This window comes from Watersipora subatra, chromosome 7 (genome assembly GCF_963576615.1).
Source record: "Watersipora subatra chromosome 7, tzWatSuba1.1, whole genome shotgun sequence".
Taxonomy (NCBI): domain Eukaryota; kingdom Metazoa; phylum Bryozoa; class Gymnolaemata; order Cheilostomatida; family Watersiporidae; genus Watersipora; species Watersipora subatra.
In genome coordinates, this window is record NC_088714.1 from 5,551,660 (window position 1) to 5,560,430 (window position 8,771).

Sequence of the window (8,771 nt, forward strand, 5' to 3'; positions counted from 1 at the left end):
ATATCTTTGGTAACATATATATTGCTTAACATTCTTACATTTACAAGTGTAACTGTTTTGAGTATTTATTCTTTAACTCATTTCAGCATTACGCTTGATTGTAGTGAACTGTTCTAATTGTTACACCTTTTCATGTTTATAGAGCTTGTGTGAATAAAAGCCATTAATCAGCAGACCTTTTGTTTGCAACAATTACAGTTGTGCATGAGAGCTATTACTCATTCGGTATAAGACAACTTGTACGCAGAACCCACTTGCTAGTGGCTAGTCAGCGCTGACTTCCACAACATTGGTGGCAGCAGTGGGATATCTGTAATCCTGTTGCTACTGAAAGTTTAGCTGTACGCACAACCTAGTGATTGTTGAACAGCTCTCTGGAAAGAGATGGCTCAAGGCGGAGACTCCAGAATGTTTACTAATCCATTTCTGCCGATAAGTAAGCCATTCTTGGACACGACTAATCCATTTACTGATGCTGATACTGATGAGAAACAGCCCAAGCAAGTCATGCACTCCGATACATCAGTACACGTTGATGGGATGACCTTCATTGACGATATGTACCGGAAATATGTGTTGGAACTGAAGGACAGACAGGCTGCCAGCAGTCGCATATCTTCTTCAGCAGTAGAAGGACTCCACAATTTGGCACATCTTCCTGTTTCCACTCCCCGACCAACGGAGCAGCTACAGTCAACCAGGTTGGTCGAGCCTACTTCAAAGAAGGATGAGGTTCCTAACTCTACACTCAGTGGTCGAGTGGATCTCAAATTACCACACTTTGATGGGCATGGAGATGTAAACTTATTTATACAACAATTTACGGAAATTTGTGACGTAAGCCGATGGGATGACCGAGTCGCACTAATACAACTAAGATCCTGCTTAGAGCAAACAGCCAAAGACTGTGGAAGAGCTGAAACGGTTGCTGAGGTAAATAGGAAGCTGCTACAGATGTTCGGACTGTCTGCATCCGAAGCAAGAGAACAGCTGCACTATTTACACCTGCGAGCAGGAGAAGATTACCTATCATTGGGTAACAGAATAGAGAGGCTGTCAAAGTTAGCCTATGGTGGTCTTGGGTGTGCTGTCGAGAATGAGATGGCCTTAGAACACTTCCAGCGAGCCGTGAATGACCCTGCACTTCGGCGGCACCTGCTGCTGGTCAAGGCTTCAAATCTAGAGGAAGCCATTACCGCAGCAAAACATTATGAAATAGCTGGACGTCAACCCGTACCCTCAAGAACTAGAGATCCTCCAAGAGTTACCCAAATAGATAATCCAAGCGGTACTAGTGGCAAAGCTGCAGAAGACAACTCTGAAACGGATCTGGCTGAGGTTCTGTTCTCCATGTCATTAGAACTGGAAAAACAGACAAAGCTGATAAAAGATCAGTCTGCCCGGATTGCCGCTCTAGAGCAAAGAAGTGTTGACACAACCAATGTCAAGTCTCAGAGCCAGACGTTGCTTCATATGTGGAGACTCTTCCCATCTGATGCGGAGTTGTACAGTACGGAAGAAAAGACCACCACCATCCACAAATCCTAATCAGGAAAACTAGCAAGGTTCACTCCTAAGATTACGGGTAAAGTGGGTGGACCGGTGTCAGATACCCGTTACAGAAAGCCAAATAGGCAGGGCAGGAGAGAAACAAGGGTGAGCCAAGCAGGCAGTCCTGGTGAGTTGTCACAATTAAAACCAATCATTAGGAAACCTGATTTGCTTCCCTTGCCTCTTCAATGCTCTGGAGATGCTGCGAACCCTCCGGTAGGTCAATCTAATTGCAGTACTAGGGTTGATGCAGAGCATCCTTGTATAAATTTTGCAGCCACTGCTTCTGCACTCTATATTCCAGGAAAAGTTGAGGGCTGTTCAGTACACTATTTAGTAGACAGTGGATGTACCCTCAACTTGCTGGCAAGGAGAATGTTTGATAGGCTACCACGGAAGTTTCTTGGTGGATTGCTGGCATTTGAACACACTACAGGCACTCTGGCAGATGGATCTGGTTTGAAATTTTATGGACAGATAAAATTAGCTGGCAGATTAAGGTCAGAACCAATCGAATTAGACTTTGTTGTTGCAGATATTGAACCGGATGCTATACTTGGAATGCCCTTTCTAGTAAGCCATAATTGCTTAGTTAGTTGTTTAGACTCTACTGTTGTGATGAATGGTAAACACCTTAGATGCACCAACCAGCGTGGTATAGATTTTGTTAGTAGGGTACAGGTAATCGCTAATGAATCTATTCCCGCTAGATCTGAACAGTTGGTCCGGTGTCGGTTGTTAAATAACATTTGTACCCCTGTTGGCATAGTAGAAGACACAGGGGTTGCGGCTAAGCATGGCATAGCTATTGCTGCTAGTGTGAGTACATGGAGTGAAGAAAGGAAATTTTTTGTTTGATGCATTAATCCTGCAATGCAAGTATGTCACCTTAATGCTGGATCTATTATAGGGCAGTGTGTCAGCTTGGAGAAGGGACAGATTGTCAATTCATCTGTTCATATGATGGATGGGAACCACAGGAAGTGTGTCTCAGATGAAAATATTCCTGCTATTCCATCTCACTTGGAGAGCCTATATGAAGAGGCAACTGAGGCATGTTCTCAGCTTTCGCAACGCAAAGCGATTGCCAAGTTGTTGCATAGCTTCAGTGATGTCTTTTCAAAAGGTGACTCTGATCAAGGACTGACTTCTTTAATGAAGCATTCTATCCCTGTTAAGGCGATGTCACAGCCAATTAAACAGGCTCCAAGACGTTTAGGGGTGGAGAAAGAAGCCGAGGTCAGCAAGCAAGTTCACGAGTTGTCAAAACAAGGTCTTATTGAGCCTGCATATGGAGCATGGAGCTCTCCTGTTGTACTCGTGAAAAAGAAAGACGGCAGCTGGAGGTTTTGCATTGACTATCGCAGATTAAATGCTATTACAGTCCATGATGCTCACCCCCTGCCTCGTATAGATGAAAGTCTGGAGGCCTTGGCTGGCAGCAAACTTTTCTCCACACTGGATCTCATGAGCGGCTATTGGCAAATTCCACTAGATGAAGATGCTAAAGATAAGTTGGCATTTTGCACTAGAGAAGGCCTGTGGAGATGGAAAGTCTTGCCATTTGGTTTGACGGCAGCTCCGGCAACATTTCAACGAATGATGGAGCAAGTGCTACATGGACTGCATTGGAAGACTTTGCTGCTATATCTAGACGATGTTATAGTCATGGGTAACAACTTTGAAGAACATTACCTCAACCTTGAAGAGGTCCTATCTCGGTTTCGATCGGCCAAGCTCAAGCTTAAGCCCTCCAAATGCCATCTCTTTCAAGAAGAAGTGGCATATTTGGGACATATAGTTAGTAGTAATGGTGTAGCAACTGATCCAAAGAAAATATCTGCTGTTGCTACTTGGCCATCTCCGAAGAATGTGACCGAGCTACAATCCTTTCTTGGGACTGTTGGTTACTATCGTCAGTATGTCCAGGACTTTGCCAACAAAGCCCGACCACTGACAAAGCTAACCAGTAAAACAGCCAAGTTCGAATGGACTGAGGAGTGCCATGCAGCTTTTAACATACTGAAGCAGTCGCTACTGACGGCCCCAGTTCTGGGTTATCCAAACCCGGCCCTTGACTATATCCTGGACACAGATGCTTCTCTTAATGGGGTTGGTGCAGTTTTGTCTCAAATCCAAGATGGCCAGGAACGGGTAATATCCTATTATAGTCGTGCTTTGTCACGTGCTCAGCAAAACTATTGTGTGACTAGAAGAGAACTGTTAGCTGTTGTTAAAGCTGTTGCTCATTTTCGTCCATATTTGTATGGTAAAGAGTTCAAAATTCGTACTGATCATGCTTCACTTTTATGGTTATGCAGGAGGACTACGCCTTCTGCCCAAGTTGCAAGATGGTTAGAGATCTTGAGCGAATTCACCTTTGCCATAGAGCATCGACCAGGGAGCAAACATGGGAACGCTGATGGGTTATCAAGGAGGCCATGCCACGACTGCACCAAATGTGACAGAGTCACGAAACAATGTGGAGAACCAAGCATGGGCCAAATTCGACATGAACTATCAAAGCGGGCACAAAATGAAAACCCTGTGTGTACTAGGATTGCTGGAGAGAAGTTGATGGCACAAGAGTGTGCCGATGAATTATTGGATGAAAACCACATTCATGAAGTGGTTGGTACAGACTGTAAAGCATCAGCTAGGAGTGGACCAGAGTCCTCACAAACTGCCAGCTTAATCGTAACTAACGGTGATGGTTGTTGCATGGTAGAAGATTCCAGCACTAATGATGACTGCCAGAATGATGAGGAGCAGACAACTTTAGATTATTCTTCTAATCAACAAGGGGGTCGCAACCAACCTTCACCAACACCACAGTCGGATACACCCAGCTCTGATGAACTGTGTCAGGCTCAGTTGCTCCCAAGTGATATTGCGACTATCTACAATGCTGTCAAGAATCAACAATCTCTGGATCCAGCTATAGTCAACCTTGGCAGTACAGAATTACGAAAACTTAGCACCATGCTCTCTTTAATGCGAATAAGAGAGGATCAAGTGCTGGTAACTCGTATACTTGTTGGGAAAAGATCTCGGGAGGTGATACTTTGTCCTATGAACATGCGGAAGCAGGTGGTGTGGAACACACATACCCTTTCTCATGCCGGGATAATGAGTACCCTCCGGAGACTTAGACTAACATGGTACTGGCCTGGAATGACGTCTGATGTTCGACGTATAGTGAACAGCTGCGAAATATGCCAGCGAGCGAAGTCTGGAGGTTTGCATCATTCTTCAAGTCATAGACCTCTCTGGGTTGGCCGTCCTTGGCAAAAGGTTGCGATTGACTTAGTTGGACCGCTGCCTTTGACCCCTCGAGGAAACAGATGGATTTTAGTGTTGACAGATCATTTCACCCGTTGGCAGGATGCTGTACCTCTACCTGATGCTACAGCTCCTATAATTGCTGAAGCTTTAGATAATCGCATCTTTTGCTACTTCGGATTACCCGAAGAGCTCCATAGTGACAGAGGAACACAGTTCGAAGGTGACCTTATGGCAGAACTTTGCGCCATGTGGAGAATCACTAAAACTCGGAGAACTGCCTATCATCCCCAATCTAACGGGGTGGTGGAACGTGGAAATAGAACCTTGGGCGATTCCCTTCGCTGTCTTCTACTTAGTCAGATGGAAGCGCAAGAAAACTGGGACATTGTGCTACCACAGATCATGAGGGCCTTTAGGGCAACCCCACATGCAGCAACAGAAGAAACTGCAAACTATTTGATGCTAGGACGGGAATGTAGGCTACTTGACCAGCTAATAGGCGGGACACATGATGTCTATGAGACTACACGAAGTGAATACGCCTCCCATATGCAAGACCAGTTAGATACTGCTTACCAGTTGATTCGCACTCAACAAATGCTACCTCCTAGATTACCTGAACAGGAAGATGCAATCTTCAAAGAAGGAGATCTGGTGTTAGTGCAAAACAAACGGAGACGTAAAGGGATTCACCCAAAATTACTACCAAAGTTTAATGGGCCATTCATTATAAAGAAGGTCTTTGACAACGGCACTTATAAAGTTGCTGGTCAAGGAACCATCAATGAATGCCGTCTCAAACTGTTCACGCCGGCATCTGATCTAGCTGGACAACTGAGAAGCCCAAGGACCAGCTCGGATGTTGACCAGTCAAGGAATGATTCTCCCAGTGATATAGAAGAGCATATCGGGCTTGAAGAGAATCCAGCATCACCAGATGCTGCACTCGATCAGCATTTTGATGATCTCAACATGTCCTGGGAAGAACAAGTTCCGCTTCCTGAACGGCCAAGGCGAGCCTTGAGAAAACCTCCCTGGTTGAAGGATCATGTGTTATATTGAGCTTCGAGGCCTTAAAAGAAGATATTGGTATGTCCGATGACACCAAGTTTGGAAACTCACTTGAGGAGTCTCGGATGCCTTTATCTACGGTCTCGAGCCTTGCTATAGCATCAACCATCACTCAAAACATTCAACTCACTTGAACCAGCTGTATTATTAGGATAACTAAGCATTGTAACCTAAGGTTACAACAGGGTTGTCAACATTGGAGCTGGATCCCTAATCCATCCTTTATCGACGCTTGTGAGCCAATATTAAAATACCGGCACTGCATCTAGGGGTGGAGAATGTGATGGATTTACTGAGCTGAGTTGTTTTAATTGCCATAAGCATTCAGCTATTCTCAGATTAGCCCTATAATTTAAAAGCCAGCTTGCGTGGAAAGCCCGTTGATTAACACTCAGCCCTTGCTATATAAGCAATGGTGCTTCAGTGTTAAGACGGGAAAACAAAGAGCACAGAGCTAGCGATACAGAGTACAAACGACTGAAATAAAGACTGAGAGTTACGTTCATAATCTGCATTAAGGACAGTGCGGTAACATTAACTTACCTTTGTGCAGCTTTGTATATCTTTGGTAACATATATATTGCTTAACATTCTTACATTTACAAGTGTAACTGTTTTGAGTATTTATTCTTTAACTCATTTCAGCATTACGCTTGATTGTAGTGAACTGTTCTAATTGTTACACCTTTTCATGTTTATAGAGCTTGTGTGAATAAAAGCCATTAATCAGCAGACCTTTTGTTTGCAACAATTACAGTTGTGCATGAGAGCTATTACTCATTCGGTATAAGACAACTTGTACGCAGAACCCACTTGCTAGTGGCTAGTCAGCGCTGACTTCCACAACAATATAATAATCATAATGCATATTATACAAAATAATAATACAACTGCGGAGAGAATAAATGATGTAACTAATATAATTTGTAGAAAGTGATAGCAGAATGTTACGAAATAATAGATGCGTGTAATTATTTTATTCTAAATCTACATGTCAAAGGGACTGGTTCGGAATTCTCAGAGCGATGATTGTTAGGCCCAATTTGATTGTTCTATACTTCCAGGGATTAAACCAATTAAAACGCCGTGATTGTTATAGGAGAGCGCATTAGTTGGCTTAATTGACCAATGGCACACAAGTCGATTTCATACTTCATATATTGATGATTACCAAAACACTTATGTTTTTTGGTAGACCTGTGTTTGGCTGGCTATATCTCAGCTTCTGGTTGGTCAATCTCCTTGATTCTTTTTTTAGAACATCACTCAACACCTCAAGATAAATAATAAAGCATAAAAATATTATGCTTTCTCTATTCAACTCTATTCGCATAACAATAGTAAATATATATTGTAATTACCGAGAGCTGCCAAATCTTCTCTGAACTCTGTAAAGTCGTCCTCTCCCATGCCCTCCTGAATGTAATGGTGCCAAAAGCACCTTTTCCTGTTCATCAGGTCATACTTACGATTCAAAACCATCCAAAACTCATGAATGGCTGTGTTGTTTGCCAGCATCACCGCCGAAGTGGGTGCCTGTAACACATCAAATGATGCATTTTAAATTAAAAAATCTGTTAACACATGACAAAAAGCAATTTATTGGTTTAGTGATTTCATTCATTGAGGTTTCGTGTTACCTGAAAAATATCTTTGACAAAATACTAAAGACTTCAGGTTTTAACGGTCAAAACCAAATTTTGTAAAAGTTTGAGATAAATTTGTAACACAGGCTACAAAATTGTTACAAACTTGTTTTGTATGTAAACTTAGAATTGCTAATTTAAAAAAAATATTGTAACGCATATCATAAGACTGTTGATTGCTGTGGAGACTATATGAAGCGTGCCTCCCTTTTCTCACATTTACATTCTATAGAGCTAATGCTTTAAATTTATTGATAACCATAAAACCTAATGAATTTTATGATTCCTCAACAAAAATGACATAGGTAGTGTCGTAGCGGTTATAAAACAGTAGAAAGAGAACCTCAGATAACTAATGACTCACAGGTTCCATGTTCAGAGCCTTAGGAATGACGACCCGGGCATGGTTTATTCCAATCTTGAATCCTGTTGGGCACCAATCCACAAATTGAATAGACCGAGTTCTACAATGTTATTCATTTTTTAGAATGCCAAATCCAAAAATAATACTTGAGGGCATACATGAGATCAATATATGTCAGACATTCAAAGAACACATTCTTACGCAAACACGAAATCATAAGAAAAACTTGGAGTTATCTGCTCTGGTTTTAAAGAGCTGTTTAGTCACTCATTCAAGCAAACTGATACCAGCTTTGAGCAGTTTATCATCAGTTATAATGCACTCAGATTTAAGTTATAGATAATTTGAAACAAACTTACAATTATTACAATTTAGTCAACAAGAACTAGATGATGCTAAGATAACACTGATAAGTGCGTCAATGAGCAAAACTTATGTAGTGTTTGCAAGGCCAAGCAATTGTATATTTATGGTACACTCCACATGTAACCATCAACTACCACAGAACAGTGTTTAAGGTTGATATTCAATACTTTGTTGTGTTAGAAAGAAAAATGTTGAAAATGCACAAGCCTACCTTTTCAAGATGTGAATGGTTCTGTTGATTTCCTTAGGTACGATATTACCTCGGTACATGATACAACAACTCATATATTTGCCAAGGTTTGGATTTCCCATCAGAGTGAAATTGTGTTTGTTGAATAAGTTTTTTGTTATTTTCACCATATCTATTTCCTTCAAACAAATCAGCAAAAAAATAAGCACACCATAAGCGGAGTGGAAACACCGACAAGACCATAAATTTAATTTTAATGGTTGGAGCTTTAACTGAAGTACAGAACAAAGTTTAAATG

The 8,771-nt window shown here is 41.9% G+C and overlaps 1 long non-coding RNA gene across 1 annotated transcript; it reads right to left on the bottom strand.

The window, feature by feature from the left end:
* Window positions 1–7,294: 7,294 nt before the first annotated feature.
* On the bottom strand, window positions 7,295–8,637 carry LOC137399812 (uncharacterized). Its single transcript, XR_010979180.1, has 3 exons — window positions 8,495–8,637; window positions 7,918–8,017; window positions 7,295–7,443 (listed from the first exon to the last, which is right to left on the bottom strand). It is a non-coding gene; the product is annotated as an uncharacterized lncRNA (long non-coding RNA).
* Between the last annotated feature and the right edge of the window lie 134 nt (window positions 8,638–8,771).